This window comes from Grampus griseus (assembly GCF_964374135.1).
Source record: "Grampus griseus genome assembly, chromosome: 8".
Classification (NCBI taxonomy): Eukaryota; Metazoa; Chordata; class Mammalia; order Artiodactyla; family Delphinidae; genus Grampus; species Grampus griseus.
Window position 1 is genome coordinate 16,077,710 of NC_139002.1, and position 20,191 is coordinate 16,097,900.

Here is a 20,191-nt window from a genome sequence, read left to right on the forward strand (position 1 = left end):
GCTTTTTTCAGATCCTTAACACGCCAAGCTCATTCTTAGCATAGGGTTCTCTTTCTTCTGCCAGACGGGTTTTCTCTTTTGGTGTTTAATTCAGACTCCTCTTTGGGACTTATATGTCACTTGCTTGGAAAAGCTTTTGCTGACCTTCCATTGACCTGAAGATAGACCATATTCTCCCTGAAATAGTTAATGGTCATGAGAGTAACAACAATAACGGTAAACATTTGAGTGTTTGTGTGTCAGGCACCACTCTAAGCACTTATACTTGTGGACTTTTTTAGTTTTTGCAGCAACCCGAGGGGATAGATAGATGGGTAAATAAATAGGGCCTAGAATTGTCCCCATTTTGTAGATGGGGAAACTGAAGTGAAGAGGGTGAAGTCACTTTTCCAAAGTCACAGAGCCATTTGGTAGGAGAGTTGGGATTTGAACCCTGGCAGTCAGGCCCCAGAGCCCCTGTTCTAAACTGCTGTGCTGCACTGTACCGGTAGTTATAACTGTGTCATTTCTGTTAATGTCCACCTTCCTTGGTAGGTGCTGAGTTCCTTGAGTGCAGAGATCGCACCTGTCTGGTTAATTTTTGATTCTCCAGTGCCTAGAACAGAGCCCGGCAGTGAGTAGGCTGTGACAGAATGAGTCATAGCTGCCATTCTGCTTAATTGAGTAAATAGAGGCTTTCAGTGTGACTGTCCTCAGTTTCCTTCCCCTTTGCTTCCAAATGTTAAATACCTTTGATCAAAAGAATAGGTGCCCTATTTATTTCAAAAGTTAATCCCTCTACCTGTTTACCTGTGATATCCTAAAAGCAATATATGCACTTTGTAAGAACGCTTAGTGTAAATGTACACAAAGGAAGTGTCCTTCATTTTCTTTCTTCCTTAACCTTTACCATTTTGCAGAGTTATCAACTACTAGCAGTCAAATGTATGCCTTCTCCTGTACATGTACAAACTGTATGCACTCTTAAAATACACAAAAGGGAGTGTATGTAATATGCATACTATTCTAAGTTTGTTTTTTATATTAAAAGTTAACGTTTTATATTGAACTATAGCTTTGCGAGAGGTCACTATTTAGGGAAACTAGGTGAAGAGTATATGGGATATCTATTTTTTTAAAAAATAAATTTATTTGTCTATTTTTGGCTGCACTGGGTCTTCCTTGCTGTGCACGGGCTTTCTCTCTAGTTGCTGCGAGCGGGGACTACTCTTCGTTGCGGTGCGTGGGCTTCACATTTTGCAGTGACTTCTCTTTGTTGCGGAGCACGGGCTCTAGGTGCATGGGCTTCAGTAGTTGTAGCATGCAGGCTCAGTAGTTGTGGCTCGCGGGCTCTAGAGCCCAGGCTTAGTAGTTGCGGCGCATGGGGGTAGTTGCTCAGTGGCATGTGGGATCTTCCTGGACCAGGGCTTGAACCTCTCTCCCCTGTATTGGCAGGCAGATTCTTAACCACTGTGCCACCAGGGAAGTCCCTCTGTATTCTTTCTTTCTTTTTTTTTTTTGGCTGCGCTGTGTGGCTTGTGGGATCTTAGTTCCCCGACCAAGGACTGAACGCGGGCCCACGACAGTGAAAGCGCCGAGTCCTAACCACTGGACAGCCAGGGAATTCCCTGTATTATTTCTTACAATACATGTGACTCTACAATTATCTCAGAATAAAAGTTTAACTAAAAAATTATAAGAATCTTTCCATGTCAGCATATTTATCTCTTCTAAATGGCTAGATAAGATTCCATTGTATGCATTATTTCATTTCTCCTTTCCCCTAATTGATGCACTTTTAAGTTATTTCCATTTTTTCATTTTCCCAACACTACTGAAGGGGGAACATCTTTGCATTCATAGCTTTATACTTGCTTGGATATAAATGCACAGACAAGTTTTAGAAGAGGAGAAAGGATCAAAAGGTGTGCACATTTGAAAATTTGATAAAAGTTGACAGGCTCTCTTCCAAACTAGTTTATACTTTGACCAATGTTTGGGATAGAGCCTGTGCTCTGTGCATTCACCTTCACTGTCTTCATTCTATTTCTCCGTTTCTTCTTTGGGACTTTTAAAAACTAGACCTTGGGCTTCCCTGGTGGTGCAGTGGTTGAGAGTCTGCCTGCCGATGCAGGGGACACGGGTTCGTGCCCTGGTCCGGGAAGATCCCACATGCTGCGGAGTGGCTAGGCCCGTGAGCCATGGCCACTGAGCCTGTGTGTCCGGAGCCTCTGCTCCGCAACGGGAGAGGCCACAACAGTGAGAGGCCCGCGTACCGCAAAAAACAAACAAACAAAAAAAACCCCTAGACCTTTTCCATTCCATACCTCCTCTGTTGGCTCTCTTCTGTCTGCCGATCCTTTAACAGATCCTCCACATCAATAGGGCTTTTCTTCAGCAGCCACATACTTTTTTTGTATTTACTTATCCTTACATAAGACCCTATTAGGTAGCTCCCGCTATTCTCTCCATCTTATAGGTAAGGAAAGCAAGACGCAGAGAAGTTAAGTGACTTGCTCAAGGTCACCCAGATAGTGAGGAGCTGGATGTTAGTCCAGTCAGTCTGGCTGTAAAGTATGTGCTTTTAACCACCATGCTCTAAAAAGGGGCTGGGAAACTACTGCTCAGATTTGTCCTGCAGTCTGTTTTTTGTATATCCGAGCTAAAAATGCTTTTTACATCTTTAAAGGTTGTTTAAAAAAAAACAAAGGAAAAGATGGGACACAGTGTGTAGTTCACTGACCCTGCTAGTACCTCTTTATTTTTTATGTTATTTCTTTTTACCACCTAACTTCTGTTTCTTCACCTCTCTTTCTCTCCTACACCTGTGGTAATGTTTAGTCTATCCCAGCAGTTTCAGTTAAACTGACCTGAGGAGGGTTTTCAGTGCCTCACTGATAAACCTAGTTACCTAATTTAAACTCTTGTTCTATGTGAGCTCTTTATATCATTTGACACTAATAATTACCCTGTTCTTTTTAAAAACTTCCTTTCCTTTAGTTTTCAAAACAGAAGTGCCTTCCTATTTCTCTCTTCCCTTCACTGATGCACTACTACTTCTTAAGCCCCTTTTGACTCTTTTTCTCTCCCTGCTTTTTAAGTGTTTATATTCTTCCGGATTCAGTCCTTTAGCTCTTCCTCCCAACTCATGTTCAGGTCCTCTTTCCCTTCTCGTCCCTCCTCCAGATCAGAAAGACCCACGTTTGAATCTGATTCCATTATTTTCTGTCTGAGAGATCTGAACAATTTACTTCATTTCTCTGTTTCTTTCTCTGTATGAAGGAGAATAGTGATACCTACCTCAGGGTCATGTGGATTAGATGAAATAATGTATGTAAAACATTTAAACCGTACCTCATTTACAGCAAGTGCTTCATAAATACTAGTAGTAGGAATAGTAATAATAGTAAGGTTGTGTTGTTACTGTAACTCTGTCTCTAAGACTCCCAGCTTTCCTGAGGTCCATACAAAGATACTCAGCTGCCTACTAAAGACTCACACTTGGATACCTCCCTAGGTACCTTAAACTGTCTATCTGAGGTGTTTCTCTGGCTTCAGTGCTTAGTGACTATGGCTAAATGACTCATTTTCTTTAAGCCTCAAATTCTCCATTTTCGAAAGGGTGATAATAATAGGACTTACTTTATTATTATTTATTATTATTCTTCCCAAAATTCAATCTTCCTTTTGCCCTGTTCTGCCTGGAACAGGAGCCTGAGAAATACCTTCTTCGGTCTGCCTTCTCTTCCTTACCTCCACCTGCAGTTAGTCACCAAGTACTGTTGATTCTACTTCAGAAGCATCTGCTTGCATTTGTTCCACTCCTTATCACTTCTTCACAGAATTATTGTTACCAACAATATAATAATTATTGGTAATTATTATTACCTCCTAGCTGGTCTCCCGGCCTCCAGGCTACCTCCCACCTTTCATGGATTTATGTTTACTGAAGGCAGATCTCCTCATGTCACTCAGTGGTAAAGGCCTCAGATGCGTCCCTCTTACCTGCCATGTGAACCTGCAAGGCCCACGACCCACAGTCTTCTTTTATAGCCTCATCTCTTGTTCCTGGAACTGTTGGGTCCTACCCTGTCTATAGGTTAGACTGCTGACGCTTCAGCGACTGCACCACACACTCAGGCCTTTGTCCCTCCCCTGTTATTGCTACTTCTTTTTTCTTTTTGCTTAGGCTGCTGCCCCCTCAACCACTCCCTGTGAATAAGCACCCAAAGCTCCACCCCAAACTCCTCATCTGTCTGGTGAATTTCTGGTCATCCTTCAGTGATGAGTGGATACATTGATAAACATGTTAATCTACTCTTTTTCCTCTCTTTAGTCTTAACTGCCCTTCCAGGCAACATTAATTGGTCCTTTTTTAAGAGACCATATAGTGGGTAGTTAAAATCCCTGAGTCAGTCTGCCTTGGTTAATAATGTAGCTGTAGAAGTGGGATAAAACTATTTAACCTATCTGTGCCTCTAATCTATAAAAAGTGTATAATGTTACTCTTATTGTGAGGATTAAGTGAATTAATACAGGAAAAATGCTTTGAATAGAACCTGCACATATGAAGTAGTTCATAAATATTAGCTGATATTATTATTATTCTCAGAGCACCTCTTACATACGTCTACAATAGCATTTACACCTTTATTACAGTTACTCTTTTGGTGTATTTTTCCCAATAGAAAGTGGCTTCTTTGAAGGCAGAACTTGTCTTTTAGTCACCTCTGTGTCACTGGTATCTAGTACACAGTGGCCCCCAATGAACATTGAATCAGTCGTGCTGTTTGCTTGGCCCATAGTAAAGTGCTGGATCCTCCCGCGTTTCAGCAATCAGTGTCTTACATCTTCTGGAAATGATTGCTTTCTGAAAGTATGGCATTAGAGACACAGAACTGTTTGTTTAGGACCTCAGTGAGCTCTTCAACCAGAAATTTGATACTACAATGAAGCTTCCTACCTATAGCAGGCAGAATGCAGCGGATGGCGTGTGGTCTTTGCAGGAAGTTTCTCCCAGAGTGTAAGAGAACCTCTAATGTTTTTTGATTAAAGGAACACAGTCCAAAGCTAGAAAGTCTATTTTCTATCAGACCTGTTTTGTTTTGTTGCATATGAGTAGAGCTGTTTCTGCCTTTTCAACTCTATTCTTATTAAGTCTGCTAAAGATTGAAATGTTAAAACTTTTCCCTTTTAATGATTCAGAGAAGAGATTTCTTTTCTATAAATTTATGTATTTATTTATTTTTGGCTACGTTGGGTCTTTGTTGCTGCAGGCGGGCTTTCTCTAGTTGCGGCATGCGGGGGCTACTCTTCATTGCGGTGTGCCGGCTTCTCATTGCGGTGATTTCTCTTGTTGTGGAGCACGGGCTCTAGGCGCCCGGGCTTCAGTAGTTGTGGCACACAGGCTCAGTAGTTGTGACTCGTGGGCTCTAGAGCGCAGGCTCAGTAGTTGTGTCACATGGGCTTAGTTGCTCCGCGGCGTGTGGGATCTTCCCGGACCAGGGCTCTAACCCGTGTCCCCTGCATTGGAAGGCAGATTCTTAACCACTGCGCCACCAGGGAAGTCCCTCTGCCCCTTGTTTAAGGTCTGTATTTTATAACCTTCTTATTTTGAAATAATTATAGACTCACAAGAAACTGCAGAATAGCACATAGAGTACTGTGTACCTTTCCGCTAGCCTCCCCCAATGATGATATCTTATATAATTGTAGTATAATACAAGGTTCATTTAAAAACTCCATTTTGAAGAATATTCTCAGTGGTAGGAAAAAAACTTCCCTCCCTCTCTCCCTCCCTCCTTCCTTCCTTATTTTTCCCTTTTTTTTTTTTTTTTTTTTTTTTTTTACAAAAGGCTGTATTGGACTTGTGGAAGTGGCCAGGAATCACTTGAACTCATGTCTGCAAAACAAACTAGGTGGGTGATCAAGCTGGGTAGTATGGTGTCTGGTCCTTAACAGGAAAAAGGTATGGCTATATGATACTGTAAGACTGATTTTATCTACTTTTATGAACTGACCTTGAAAGCAATTCAAAAGAGGAGTTTCCAAAGACGGGATGGGTGTATAACCTCCTTAAGTAATTAAATGAGGCACAGTACTCATTTAGATGTGAATATTCCAATGTGTTGGTTAAGATAGTCTCAATATTTTATAGCCATACCGTTTATATTCTCTTTTAATGCTTATATTCTTCACAGAGAATATGTTTTTTAAAAAATAAGCTAGTTGTTAAAACACACAATGGATTGTGGAGAAAAGAGTTTATTTTCCTCATGCTCATTTTTTAAAAATTGAAGTATAGTTGATTTACAATCTTGTGTTATCCTGATGCTCATTTTTTAAAGAAGGCAGAAGGCTTGTAAAGGAAGAGATTTTGGAAAATAAAATTTATTTTGCAAATTGGAACCCTCATACACTGCTGGTGGGAATATGAAATAGTGCAGCCACTTTGCAAAACAATTTGGCAGTTCCTCAAAAAGTTAAACATAGAGTTACCATATGACTCAGCAATTCTACTCTTAGGTATATACCCAAGAAATCTGAAACATATGTTCATACAAAAACATGTACACAAATGTTCATAGCAGCATTATTCATAATAGCCCAAAAGTGAAAACAACCCAAATACCCATCAACTGATGAATGGATAAACAAAATGAGGTATTTCCACACAACGGAATATATTTCAGCCATAAAAAATAATGAAGTACTGATAACACAGCAACATGGATGAAGCTTGAAAACATTTTGCTAAGTGAAAGAAGCCAGACACAAAAGGCCACGTACTGTATGATAACATTTATATGAAATGTCCAGAATAGGCAAATCTATAGAGACAGAAAGTAGATCGGTTGTTGCCAGGAGCTACAGGGGGATGAGAGACGAGGGAGTGGAGAGTGACTGCTAATGGGCATAGAATTTCTTTTGGGGGTGATGAAAATATTCTGGAATTAGACAGTGGAGATAGTTGCACAATCTTCTAAATATACAAAAAACCATTGAATTATGCACTTTAAAAGGTTGAATTTTATAGTATGCGAATTATATCTCAAAAAAATGTATTCCCAACTTCCTGTACTAAACTGTAATGTGGTTTGGGGTGTTACCTGTTTGCCTGGTGTGATGGAATATGAGTATAAGATTACTTACATTTGAGCTCCAAGTGAGGCCAAAGATTAGTGGGAGAAGGGGGTGGCTTTGTCAGACCTAAGCCTGGTAACTGCTCAGTGCCCTATAACCCTAGTGGGCAGAGTAGAAGTAGGAGCAGATCAGATGAGGATGGAATTACCATCTCTTAGAATCCAGACAAATATATTAACACAGAGAGAGATCAAGAAGTTTTTAAACAAAGCAGGTTCTGACCTGTTAAATTCGATAGGCTAAAGTTCTTGCCATTCCGTCTTGGATGTATACCTCACAGATCTTGAGAAATCTGTCTCATAGTGAATTATAAGGAAAGTTTTAATAGGCCTTATAGAATTAAAAGTATTTTAATTAATTTTTGAAATGTAAATCACCTTGGGTTTTTATAAAAGTGTCAAAAATATGATTTTCATCAGTGACACACTTTTCTTTTCATATATGCTTAAAAAGCCTTCTGGTTTTTTGCAAAGTAATCTGAATGTTTGTGGTGTAAAAATCATTGTATGTGTAGAAGTGGTACCAAGACGGTAGCCAACTTGATCAATTATTCTTTGGCAGACTGAGCTGTATGTGTATATATATATATATTTTTAAATTAATTTCTTTATTTTTGGCTATATTCGTTCTTTGTTGCTGCACGCAGGCTTCCTCTAGTTGCAGCGAGCGGGAGCTACTCTTCGTTGCGGTGTGCGGGCTTCTCATGGTGGTGGCTTCTCTTTGTTGCAGAGCATGGTCTCTAGGCACGCTGGCTTCAGTAGTTGTGGCACGTGGGCTCAGTAGTTGTGGCTCGCAGGCTCTAGAGCGCAGGCTCAGTAGTTGTGGTGCAGGGGCTTAGTTGCTCCGTGGCATGTGGGATCTTCCTGGACCAGGGCTGTGTCCCCTGCATTGGCAGTCGGATTCTTAACCACTGCGCCCGCCACCAGGGAAGTCCTATATATGTTTTAAAAATAAATCACACTGCCATATCTGAATAAGACTTTAGTCTTATTTAAATAAGTGTACGAGAGATGGGGAAAAATAAGATTTGCCTAGTGGTGGGAAATGTACACTGATTCTTCCTGTCTGCCAGGCATCGTTGTCATTTTATTAAGTTCCAATAAATGAACCCAGCTAGAGCAGTGATCTTCAAATTGGAGTACATGTCTAAAGGTATCTAGGTTGGCTAGTTTTGAGAGTCCTCAATATTCATTTATATTCTTTCCTGAAATTGTTGTCTGAAGACAAGACTGGCAAAATCCTTGCTCTCTTTTCCTACTCTCCCTTTAGTTCCAGCTCTTCTGGTTGACAAAAGAAAAAGCCATACCTTTCACTCATCTTGAATCTCACTGATGTATGTTTATCTGAGGTGTAAAATACTCCAGGGTTCCAACAAAAGGATAGCTGTGACACTGGCATCAAGTGTGAAACTTCTCTTTATCAAGGTGTATACACTTCTCCATACATCTTATTAATAGCTGCATCTCCAAAACAGGAAATAACTTTTTATGGTTAGTTATCAAAATTTATAGTACATTTGCATTGTTTTCACCAATTGCAACTACCAATGATAGTAACAGGAACTCAATCCAAAGGAAATACTTTAATAAATAAAAAAACAGGGCTTCGGGCTTCCCTGGTGGCGCAGTGGTTGAGAGTCCGCCTGCCGTTGCAGGGGACATGAGTTTGTGCCCCGGTCCGGGAAGATCCCACATGCTGCGGAGCGGCTAGGCTCGTGAGCCATGGCTGCTGAGCCTGTGCGCCCGGAGCCTGTGCTCTACAACGGGAGAGGCCACAACAGTGAGAGGCCCATGTACCGCAAAAAAAAAAAAAAAAAAGGAAAAAACAGGGCTTCCCTGGTGGCACAGTGGTTGAGAATCTGCCTGCTTGCTAATGCCGGGGACACGGGTTCGAGCCCTGGTCTGGGAGGATCCCACATGCCGCGGAGCAACTAGGCCCGTGAGCCACAACTACTGAGCCTGCGCGTCTGGAGCCTGTGCTCCGCAACAAGAGAGGCCGAGATAGTGAGAGGCCCGTGCACCGCGATGAATAGTGGCCCCTGCTTGCCACAACTAGAGAAAGCCCTCGCACAGAAACGAAGACCCAACACAGCCAAAAATAAATAAATAAATAAATAAATAAATTAAAACATAGAACAGTTATTTAAAAACAAACAACAACAATACGTTACAGGAAAGGATGATAAAAATTTATATTAAAATTTTTATTTATTTATATTAAAATAAAATACTACGGAAGAAGAAGAATAGAGATATAATTTCAAGGAGAAAAAGAAATAGTATAACATTTCATATAGGAAATGAAATATTGTTATAGTTTTAAAATGGAGGAGGATGGTGGGTATCAGATTACTCAAGTGTTTAGATTTCATTGGATGTATTTAAATTAATGACATAAATTTTTTTTTTTTAGTTGTCAGTTTTAAATTGGCCTATATTGATCTATAAAGGAAAGTACAGCCTTTGCAATGATTTAAACTTTTGATAAAAAATTTTCAGTATCAACTTAAAAATATTCAAGGAAGGATTTTTTCCTCCCAGTTTTATTTTAGGGGGTATATAAGCAAAACTTTTTGGAGCTAATACTCCAAAGTATATAGAGATCAAGAAGAAACAGTTTCTGCCCTAAAGAAGGTTTGTAGTTGAATGATGGAGTGGGGACATATACACATAATTTGGCTTAAATAAAGCCTTTATTTGGTTGTATTTTGCTGCTTATTTAACATGGACATTGTGCCTCAGTGTTGCATCATGCTTGTTTAGATGACCCTTGAATAGTAATTTAGCTCATATGTGCTCTGTTTCCACATAGGCTATTGTGCAGAACAGAGAGGGACTGTATCTTTTAAAAGACAGATGGATAGGAAAAGTGCCCACTGCACTTAGCACTGATGAATAGTAGAGCTGTCTCATTGTCTGGTTCCTCTGGTCATAATGAACATGAGACTGGAGTCAGGAGACCCCAGTTCGTGTCCTGACTCTACCCTAGGCCATGTGACCTTGGCCAAATCACTTAACACATTTGAACTCTAGTTTCCTTTTATAAAAAAGTGTTTAAACTGGATGATGATCTAGCTCAGAAATTAAGAATCATCAATTTACTCCATACATTTTTACACAGTGCCTAAGTTTTGGAAGTGATAGCTGTATCAAACTTTAAGAAATAGATGCCAGGGCTTCCCTGGTGGCGCAGTGGTTGAGAGTCCGCCTGCCGATGCAGGGGACACGGGTTCGTGCCCCGGTTCGGGAAGATCCCACATGTCGCGGAGCGGCTGGGCCCGTGAGCCATGGCCTCTGAGCCTGTGCGTCCGGAGCCTGTGCTCCGCAACGGAGAGGCCACAACAGTGAGAGGCCTGCGTACCACAAAAAAAAAAAAAAAAGAAATAGATGCCAGAATAATGGAGCAGATTACTTGCTTAATGTAATGTCATGGAGAAGAATAGCCTACTTACTACTTGTTATTTATCTGAAGTGTGATTAAGACAGTGTGTTATACAGCCTGTCAGAAGTGTTGTGGGCCTCACCACTGCCCTTTTTATTTGTGGTGGTGGGGGGGGGTAAGGAGAATTTCCTCTACTTTTTTGAGAATTAGAACAAATTCTACACAGGATTAGTAACTGAGAATCCCAATTTTAGCTTCATGCCAGGGCCTTTAGTGAAAGCCACATTTTTGTAATGTTCTAGCAGAATATTAAAATGGATTATGGATTACAGACAGCTCCAAGCTTTGATCTTAACAGGTCAGAGACGGAAACCAAGAGAGCAATTACTGTTCACTCTTGTCATGGACTGGGCCTCTTAGATTCTTTGTGGAACTAAAGTGAAACTTTCTGGAACAGCTCCACTAGAATGGCTTTCCTGGGGGCTTATGAGGCTTACATTCTGAAACTGATACTCTTGTAGTACAAGAATAACTACAAACTGGTGTGGAATTAGGAGGCTGTGAAGGGGAGATGCCACATGCAGTTCTTATTCTCCAAAGTCCCTTGGCTGGTGAACAGAGATTTTTCCCATCAGTAAGCAGATATTTGGTTATATATTGACAGATCCTTTCTAAACAACTTTTGGAATAGAAGACTTTTCTTCTGTTTTGTGTTTTTGGAGCTTAAGGAGAATAATGAAGTAGGTAGAACTGACTTGTGGTAGTTTAATGTATACAAATATTATCTATTTAACTCCTGTCACTAGTCTTTATCTCCTATATTTGTTCTTGAACATCGTCTCCGTTGTTTGTGTCCAAGAAAGATAACTGGATAAATTATAGTGGCTGATTTGCATATGTTATTGTCCTTTATTTATTATCCTCAGTATTGGATAGTTTGATTCCTTTATTTATTATCCTCAGTATTGGATAGTTTGAGTGATTTGCCTCAGTTAGGTAGGTACTTAGATTGGACCCTAAGGTTTTTAACTTTGTTTTTGAGGGGGGCAGCACAAAATATGGGGTGAAGAGGTCTATCTTTAAAGTGACAGGGCTTGGTACCTTTTGCTGCTGAAGAGGGAAACACTATTACCTGGCAGAATCTACTGTGTTTTGTATCATCAGATCTTTAAGTCAGCAGTTTACTTTTTGTTTAGTAGTATGTCTTGGCTTGTCTGAATGAGTCATAATTAAAATATAGTCACCAGGACTCATAATCTTGTCCAAACAGGAATTATATTATAGATATACTATGCCTTGCCATGTATGGAAATAGACGGATACACGTCCCGTCCCTATCCTTTTGTCTCTGTTTTTTCTTCAGCGCTACCCAGGTACGTGGGGAGTTTCTTGCCTTTTGGGAGGTCTGAGGTCTTCTGCCAGCGTTCAGTGGGTGTTCTATAGGAGCAGTTCCACGTGTAGATGTATTTCTGATGTATCTGTGGGGAGGAAGGTGATCTCCGCGTCCTACTCTTCTGCCATCTTCTCGTGTCCAATAGACTGATACAGGTCTGCTGTGATCACTGAGATGAGATAGGTTTTTATAAATAAATAAATAAATAAATGATAAATGATAAATGATTTTAGAAGCATTTTAATAGGTTTCTTTGTCATCTACTCAAAAGAAAAGAGCCTGGAAAGTGAAAATAAACAGAAAAGTAAGTAAAAATAATGGTTATTCAAATTGAAATCTGAAAATCTCTTTCATCTACTTGAATTTTTATATTTATTATGTAAAAATGAAATGATTGTTTTCTTTGAAAAGATTCAAGGAATAAAACAATTTTAAAAAGAGTTTTGACATTCCTTTGTTCATTGACAAAAACATTGTCTAGAACACCAGCTCAGGGCATATAGCTTCTGATCCAGGCCAATAAATAATATTGCTAAGGTTTGCTATGGTCATTTGCCATAGGTATTTTATTGAGCTAGAACTGCACTGGGGCAGTAGCGTTCAAGTCAGGAAACATGAATTAAGAACTTATGTGCTGGGTTTCCCTGGTGGCGCAGTGGTTAAGAATCTGCCTGCCAACTCAAGGGACATGGGTTTGAGCCCTGGCCTGGGAAGATCCCACATGCTGTGGAGCAACTAAGCCCATGCGCCACAACTACTGAGCCTGCGCTCAAGAGCCTGCAAGCCACAACTACTGAGCCCGAGTGCCACAGCTGCTGAAGTCTGCACGCCTAGAGCCTGTGCTCCGCAACAAGAGAAGCCACCACGATGAGAAGCCTGCGCACTGCAACAAAGAGTAGCTCCTGCTCATCGCAACTAGAGAAAGCCCGCGCACAGCAACAGTGACCCAACACAGCCAAAAATAAAAACAAACAAATAAATTAATTAAAAAAAAAAGAAGAATTTATGTGCCAGGTACTGCACTAAACACTGAGGACACAAAGGTGAATAAAACATTACTTATACTCGGTTTGTTCTACAAAGGATTTGAAATACTGACAGGAAGTGAATACAATAATATTATAAAATATAACTTAAGTTCAGAACCAGGGAAAATAGAAATTAGATTTGGAGGCCAAAATATGGTTGAATAATAAGACATGGGCCCTATGGCTGAGAAGCTCAGTTTAATGTTCATCCTAGTAGCGACATGATACAGAAGCTAAGCTTTGTTATGTTCAAGCTATGTTAAGGCACGATTAGTATATTTAGCAGGATTATGAAGAGTTCAGGCATTTTGGGGGAACTCCCATGAAAATGTCACCTGGAGTTGGTTTTGTAAGTGGTAGTGTTGTTACTCTTTAGTTATGAGAGTTGAATATAAGATGATTTCAGTATTATTTTTAAATTTTATTTAAACTTCACTGTGTTCCCTTTGTCCAGCACATCCCGCCGTTTGTCACTTCACGCCTCATGGTATTGCAGTGCTTATGTTCAAGTGACCCTGATTTTACTTAATAATGGCCACAAAGCACCAGAGTAGTGACGCTGGCAATTCAGATATGCCAAAGAGAAGCCGTAAATTGCTTCCTTGAAGTGAAAAGATGAAAGTTCTCTGCCAAAGAAAGAAAGAAAATCATATGCTGAGGTTGCTGAGATCTACGCCGGGTGGCTGACAGAGTCTTTTTGCTCCAGCCGGGTGTCAGGCCTGAGCCTCTGTGGTGGGAGAGCTGAGTTCAGGACATTGGTCCACCAGAGACCTCCCAGCCCCATGTAATATCAAACGGTGAAAGCTCTCTCGGAGATCTCCATCTCAACGCTCAGACCCAGCTCCACTCAACGACCAGCAAGCTCCAGTGCTGGACACCTATGCCAAACAACTAGCGAGACAGGAAAGCAACCCCACCCATTAGCAGAGAGGCTGCCTAAAATCATAATAAGGTCACAGACACCCCAAAACACACTACCGGATGCAGTCCTGCCCACCAGAAAGACAAGATCCACCTCATCCACCAGAACACAGGCAGCAGTCCCCTCCACCAGGAAGCCTACACAACCCACTGAACCAACCTTAGCCACTGGGGGCAGACATCAAAAACAACGGGAACTACAAACCTGCAGCCTGCAGAAAGGAGACCCCAAACACAGTAAGTTAAGCAAAATGAGAAGACAGAGAAATACACAGCAGATGAAGGAGCAAGGTAAAAACCCACCAGACCTAACAAATGAAGAGGAAATAGGCAGTCTACCTGAAAAAGAATTCAGAGTAATGATGGTAAAGGTGATCCAAAATCTTGGAAATAGAATGGAGAAAATACAAGGAACGTTTAACAAGGACCTAGAAGAACTAAAGAGCAAACAAACAATGATGAACAACACAATAAATGAAATTTAAAATTCTCTGGAAGGAATCAATAGTAGAATAACTGAGGCAGAAGAATGGATAAGTGACCTGGAAGATAGAATGGTGGAATTCACTGCTGTGGAACAGAATAAAGAAAAAAGAATGAAAAGAAATGAAGGCAGTCTAAGAGACCTCTGGGACAACATTAAACACAACAACATTCGCGTTATAGGGTTTCCAGAAGGAGAAGAGAGAGAGAGAGAACCCGAGAAAATATTTGAAGAGATTATAGTCAAAAACTTCCTTAACATGGGAAAGGAAATAGCCACCCAAGTCCAGGAAGTGCACAGAGTCCCATACAGGATAAACCCAAGGAGAAACACGCCAAGACACATAGTAATCAAATTGGCAAAAATTAAAGAAAAATTAGTAAAAGCAACAAGGGAAAAATGACAAATAACATACAGGGGAACTCCCATAAGGTTAACAGCTGATTTCTCAGCAGAAACTCTACAAGCCAGAAGGAAGTGGCATGATATACTTAAAGTGATGAAAGGGAAGAACCTACAACCAAGATTACTCTACCCAGCAAGGATCTCATTCAGATTTGATGGAGAAATCAAAAGCTTTACAGACAAGCAAAAGCTAAGAGAATTCATTACCACCAAACCAGCTCTACAACAAATGCTAAAGGAACTTCTCTAAGTGGGATACACAAGAGAAGAAAAGGACCTACAGAAACAAACCCAAAACAATTAAGAAAAAGGTAATAGGAACATACATATTGATAATTACCTTAAACGTGAATGGATTAAATGCTCCAACCAAAAGACAGAGGCTTGGGCTTCCCTGGTGGCGCAGTGGTTGAGAGTCTGCCTGCCGATGTAGGGGACACGGGTTCGTGCCCCGGTCCAGGAAGATCCCACATGCCACAGAGAGGCTGGGCCCATGAGCCATGGCTGCTGAGCCTGCGCATCTGGAGCCTTTACTCCACAACAGGAGAGGCCACAACAGTGAGAGGCCCGCATACCGCAAAAAAAAAAAAAAAAAAAAAAAAGACAGAGTCTTGCTGAATGGATACAAAAACGAGACCCATATATATGCTGTCTACAAGAGACCCACTACAGACCTAGGGACACGTAGAGACTGATAGTGAGGGCATGGAAAAAGATATTCCAGAATGCAAATGGAAATCACAAGAAAGCTGGAGTAGCAATACTCATATCAGAAAAAATAGACTTTAAAATAATGTTACAAGAGACAAGGAAGGACACTACATAATGAAGGACACTATATAATGATCAAGGGATCAATCCAAGAAGAAGATATAACAATGCACCCAACATATGAGCACCTCAATACATAAGGCAACTGCTAACAGCTCTAAAAGAGGAAATCGCTAGTAACTCAATAATAGTGGGGGACTTTCTCACTTACACCAACGGACAGATCATCCAAACAGAAAATTAATAAGGAGACACAAGCTTTAAATGACACAACAGACCAGATAGATTTAATTGATATTTATAGGACATTCCATCCCAAAACAGCAGATTATACTTTCTTCTCAAGTGTGCATGGAACATTCTCCAAGATAGATCATATCTTGGGTCACACATCAAGCCTTGGTAAATTTAAGAAAATTGAAATCATATCACGCATCTTTTCTGACCACAGTGCTATGAGATTAGAAATTAATTACAGGGAAAAAAACGTAGAAAACCCAAACACATGGAGGCTAAACAATACGTTAGTAAATAAGCAAGAGATCACTGAAGAAATCAAAGAGGAAATCAGAAAATACCTAGAGACAAATGACAATGAAAACACGATGATCCAAAACCTATGGGATGCAGCAAAAGCAGTTCTAAGAGGGAAGTTTAGAGCTCTACAAGCCTACCTCAAGAAACAAGAAAAATCTCAAATAAACAATCTTACCTTACACCTAAAGGAACTAGAGAAAGAAGAACAAAAAACCCCCACAAATTTAGCAGAAGGAAAGAAATCATAAAGATCAGATCGGAAATAAATGAAAAAGAAATGAAAGAAACATTAGCTAAGATCAATAAAACTAAAAGCTGGTTCTTTGAGAAGATAAAATTGATAAACCATTAGCCAGACTCATCAAGAAAAAAAGGGAGAAGAATCAAATCAATAGAATTAGAAATGAAAAAGGAAAAGTAACCCCTGACACTGCAGAAATATGAAGGATCATGAGACATTACTGCAAGCAACTATATGCCAATAAAATGGACCACCTGGCAGAAATGGACAAATTCTTAGAGAAACACAACCTCCCGAGACTAAACCTGGAATAAATAGAAAATATAAACAGGCCAATCACAAGCACTGAAATTGAAACTGTGATTAAAAATCTTCCAACTAACCAAAGCCCAGGACTAGATTGCTTCACAGGCGAATTCTATCAGACATTTAGAGAAAAGCTAACACCTATCCTTCCCAAACTCTTCCAAAATATAGCAGAGGGAGGAACACTCCCAAACTCATTCTATGAGGCCGCCATCACCCTGATACCAAAACCAAACAAAGATGTCACAAAAAAAGAAAACTACAGACTAGTATCACTGATGAACATAGATGGAAAAATCCTCAACAAAATACTAGCAAACAGAATCCAACAGCACATTAAAAGGATCATACACCATGATCAATTGGGTTTGTCCCAGGAATGCAAGGATTCTTCAGTGTTCGCAAATCAATCAATGTGATAAACCATATTAACAAAGTGAAGGAGAAAAACCATAGAATCATCTCAGAAAATGCAGAAAACTTTCGACAAAATTCAACAACAATTTGTGATAAAAACTCTTCAGAAGGTAGGTATACGGGAGACTTAACCTCAACATAATAAAGGCCATATATGACAAACCCACAGCCAACATCATTCTCAGTGGTGAGAAACTGAAACCATTTCCACTAAGATCAGGAACAAGACAACGTTGCCCCCTCTCACCACTATTATTCAACATAGTTTTGGGAGTTTTAGCCACAGCAATCAGAGAAGAAAAAGAAATAAAAAGAATCCAAATCGGAAAAGAAGAAGTAAAACTGTCACTGTTTGCAGGTGACATGATACTATACATAGAGAATCCCAAAGATGCTACCAGAAAACTACTAGAGCTAATCAATGAATCTGGTAATGTAGCAGGATACAGGATTAATGCACAGAAATCTCTTGCATTCCTATACACTAATGATGAAAAATCTGAAAGAGAAAGGAAGGAAACACTCCCATTTACCATTGCAACAAAAAGAATAAAATACCTAGGAGTAAACATACCTAAGGAGACCTGTATGCAGAAAACTATAAGACACTGATGAAAGAAATTAAAGATGATACCAACAGGTGGAGAGATATACCATGTTCTTGGATTGGAAGAATCAACATTGTGAAAATGACTCTACTACCCAAAGCAGTCTACAGATTCAGTGCAATCCCTATCAAGCTACCAATGGCATTTTTCACAGAACTAGAACAAAAAATTTCACAATTTGTATGGAAACACAAACGACCCCGTATACCAACGCAATCTTGTGAAAGAGAAACGGAGCTGGAGGAATCAGGCTCCCTGACTTTTCAGACTATACCACAAAGCTACAGTAATCAAGACAGTATGGTACTGGCACAAAAACAGAAATATAGATCAATGGAATAGAATAGAAAGCCCAGTGATAAACCCAGACACATATGGTCACCTTATCTTTGATAACGGAGGCAGGAATATAGAATGGAGAAAAGAGTCTCTTAAATAAGTGGTGCTGGGAAAACTGGACAGTTACATGTAAAAGGATGAAATTAGAACACGCCCTAACACCATATACAAAAATAAACTCAAAATGGATTAAAGACCTAAATGTAAGTCCAGACACTATAAAACTCTTGAGGAAAACATAGACAGAACACACTATAACATACATCACAGCAGGATCCTTTTTGACCCAGCTGCTAGAAAAATGGAAAGAAAAACAAAAATAAACAAATGGGACCTAATGAAACTTACAAGCTTTTGCACAACAAAGGAAACCATAAACAAGTCGAAAAGACAACCCTCAGAATGGGAGAAAATATTTGCAAATGAAGCAACTGACAAAGGATTAATCTCCAAAATTTACAAGCAGGTCATGCAGTTCAATATCAAAAACAACAACAACCCGGGCTTCCCTGGTGGCGCAGTGGTTGAGAGTCCGCCTGCCGATGCAGGGGACATGGGATCGTGCCCTGGTCTGGGAGGATCCCACATGCCGCAGAGCAGCTGGGCCCGTGACCATGACCGCTGAGCCTGCGCGTCCGGAGCCTGTGCTCCGCGTCGGGAGAGGCCACAACAGTGAGAGGCCCACATACCGCAAAAAAAACAAAACAAAAAAAAACAAAAAAACCCCACTGTTTACTTAGTAGCCGTCAAATTCTATAAGGAAAATAATTGTTGCTGTAATTATGCAGTTTTGTATCTCATTAGCTACCATACTGGAAGATTATGTATTATGCAACAGTGATATCTGTTGAACCAATGAAATCTGAAGCCAGTGTCAAAAAGTTGTGTTTATATATCCCTTTAGAACACTAAATCTTTTTTTCCCTTTTAAAACTAAGATATGCCCACAGGAGTCCCCAAAACAGACTCTATATTCAAATTACAACTTATTTACTTTATCAGTTTCTCTAACCTGTGAAACCGGAGAAACGGTAGTAGTTTTTGATTCAGCAAAAATCATCACATCCTGCCCCACAAAGATGCCATGAAATAACGCTACAAACTAAGGAAAGGGAAAGTTTAATAACTAAAGAAAAGAACAGAAGGGAAACACAGCAATTTCTAAACTGCAATTCACTTCTTTTTCTATCTCAATATTAAATCCGTACTTATCGTATAAACAGAAACCTATTACCATATAAAAATAAAGTGGATCTTCAGTCCTCAGCTCCTCAGGCTAGGTTCCTAGACTGTCCCCTCAACACAGTGAAGTTTATTTATTTATTTATTAAAGGTTCATCAGAACCTTTATTTTTTTTAGATTCCACATATATGTGTTAGCACACGGTGTTTGTTTTTCTCTTTCTGACTTACTTCACTCTGTATGACAGTCTCTAGGTCCATCCACCTCACTACAAATAACTCAATTTCGTTTCTTTCTATACCTGAGTAATATTCCATTCTATATATGTGCCACATCTTCCATATCCATTCATCTGTTGATGGACACTTAAGTTGCTCCCATGTCCTGGCTATTATAAATAGAGCTGCAATGAACATTGTGGTACAGGACTCTTTTTTTTTTTTTTTTTGCGGGACACGGGCCTCTCACTGTTTTGGCCTCTCCAGTTGCGGAGCACAGGCTCGGGACGTGCAGGCTCAGCGGCCATGGCTCACGGGCCCAGCAGCTCCGCGGCATGTGGGATCTTCCCGGACCGGGGCACGAACAGTAAACAGTTTTTTTTACTTACCTTAATTAGCTTAGTTATGTGCCATCATTGAATGAATCTTATATTTTCCTTCATGCTGCTGCACTCCACATTTTTAGTTTAACAGAGACAGATATTAATTATTTTAAAAGAGGTCTTGCTCTTAAAGCATTTTTGCCAATTGGTTTTCCTTAATTACAGTGCTTTATCCACATTTAGATGAAATCCAACTCAGGAAGAAAGCATAATGAAATGCATACTTACTGAAAACATTCAGTTAGGGTAGCGGAAAGCCTCCTAGAAGGTAAAATATTTCAAGGTTGTTTTAAAGTTTATCTTCATTATTTATTCATCCATAGGTATGTTAACTGGGCGAAGGTTCCTGAATGTGGTACTATTTTGGTAAGGCCCTGTGTGTGTCTCAGGCACTTTTGATGCAGGTACTGACTTTTAAAACCCAGACTCATGTAGATGTGCAATAAGACACCAC

The 20,191-nt window shown here is 40.0% G+C and overlaps 1 protein-coding gene across 5 annotated transcripts in view; it reads left to right on the forward strand.

Moving 5' to 3' along the window:
- Positions 1–20,191, forward strand: part of SIK3 (SIK family kinase 3) — a gene marked incomplete at its 5' end in the record, with an annotated part of 247,277 nt that overhangs the window by 40,404 nt on the left and 186,682 nt on the right. Inside the window, one exon of one of the 5 annotated variants that reach the window (XM_082660903.1) lies at positions 11,077–11,137. The exons of the other annotated variants lie outside the window; for them this stretch is intronic. Of the gene's footprint in view, positions 1–11,076; positions 11,138–20,191 lie in introns of those variants that run through there. 5 annotated transcript variants of the gene reach the window in all.